Source organism: Pteropus vampyrus, unplaced genomic scaffold, assembly GCF_000151845.1.
Source record: "Pteropus vampyrus isolate Shadow unplaced genomic scaffold, Pvam_2.0 Scaffold755, whole genome shotgun sequence".
NCBI classification, from domain to species: domain Eukaryota; kingdom Metazoa; phylum Chordata; class Mammalia; order Chiroptera; family Pteropodidae; genus Pteropus; species Pteropus vampyrus.
In genome coordinates, this window is record NW_011889536.1 from 459,429 (window position 1) to 461,344 (window position 1,916).

The window sequence follows — 1,916 nt, forward strand, 5'->3', positions numbered from 1 at the left end:
CTCAATAAAGCACTAATCACCTACTTCTTTTGTATTGAATGCATGTTTCCCTCAGAGTCACCAGAGATATTGGCTATAATTCTTCTAAATATACTTTTCCACCTCTGATGGGTATGTGGTCATCTTCCCTCTTTCTTCTAGAAGATGTGACTCCTTTGGGTCTCCCTTCCACCCCTCCCACCTTCATCTGAGTCCCTGGGGTATAGTGCAGGAGACTGGACCTTTCTGAGGCTAACAATGAGCAGAAGGGAGGACATGGAATGGGGTCTTGGAATATGTCTACTACCCAGAGAGCTGTGAGTGCTCAGACCCCTTGGCCAGCCTACCCTAAAGTCTCTAGAAGGTAGAAGGGCCCAGGAGTGGCTACACACAGGCTGGAGTACAGGCTCACCAGAGGCTTCAGTCCTGAGGGCCTTCTCAGTAGTGGGGATGACTCCCCGGGCCAAAGGCTGTCAGGATTGCTGGGCTCCTGAGGGGCATGGAGAAAGGAAATGAGGCCTTCCAGTCCCTGGAAGCCCAGAGAGGCCTGGAGGGACAGTCAGGGAAGGCTTCCTGGAAGAGGAAATCAAGATAGAAAATATGACTGATAAAGAGGAAAAGAACTCGCAAGAAAGCCACACCTTTTCCTTTTGTGTGGCCAGGCCCCTCTAGGCCCCTCCACTTTCATATCCTTCCTTTCTCTGCTCCCCATCAGGGGCCAAATGACATCAGGGGAGCAGGCCCCCCACTTAGTGAAAGTTCCTAAGGAGCTCACTGTTGGTCCATAGTAGAAGGGCAACACCTTTCCCTCCTCCCTCTCTGTACCCTGCTGGGCCAGCAGCCAGGCTTCCCAGATCTGGGATTCTTGGAATCAGAAAAAGGACGGGAGACTGGATAGAAGAGGAAGACAGAGAGGAAAGGAGGGGAAGAAAGAAGAGAAAAGTGAAAGGATCCTTGCATCTGTGGAAGACCTTCCTGAATGCTCACTTGGAGCTGTATGATCTGGGCAAGCTGCTTGCCCTCTCTGGACCTTACCTTACCCATCTACAAAATGAAGTGTTTTCACTGGATCTTTCCTGAGGCCCTTTCCCAGATCTAATAGTCTGTGTGGTAAAGACTACAGTGAAGGGTGGTTGGAAGGGACTAGAAAATTGAACTTGGTCCCAGACGGGGGCTCTGTGAGCAGGACTGTTGAGAGCAGGGCGAATTGGACTTCTAAAACCCAAGGCTCTGCTTACCCAGCCCAACTGTTCACCTCTCCTTTAGACCCTGTCAGTGGCATGAGCCCTTCCCTGGGGCTCTGCTCTGGGCCTGGGTCTTCAGGACCCACCAGAAGATGGATTCTGATATCAGGGGTTATTCCACTTTGTTGTCTTAGAATAGTGAGGGCACATGGACAGGGCTTGGAGGCTAGAAGCAGTCAACTTGAGTAGAGGTGATTGGAATGGAGGGTGAAAGAAATAAAAGCGGAATTGGGGATATGCCCATTGAGGTGGGTATCTGAAACATTTCATCGTGTGGGCTTCTGAGATGGAGAACAGAGCTTGGAGCCACAGTGCCTGAGTTAGAATCCTGACTGTACCACTCACCAGCAATGTGACTTTGGGCAAGCCACCCAGCCTGTAAGAGAGAAACAGCATTTTAAAGGATTTTTGGGAACAAAACTGCAAAGCACCTGGCATAGAAAATGCTCAATAATTGAGACATGATGATATTATTACTGTTGTTGAATTATTGACAACAACAATGAAAATATCTAAATATGGGGCCAAGCTTGATTTTTTTCACCTTTTTTAACCTTCTGCACTTGGACAGGAAGGATCCAGTTGGGGCAGCTCTGTAGTTTGCCATCTCATTTGCAGCCTGGGAACCCCTGCAGGGCTCTCTACAGTTCTGAGATATGGACAGCAGGTGGCAGCATTTCACTGTGGTTAATG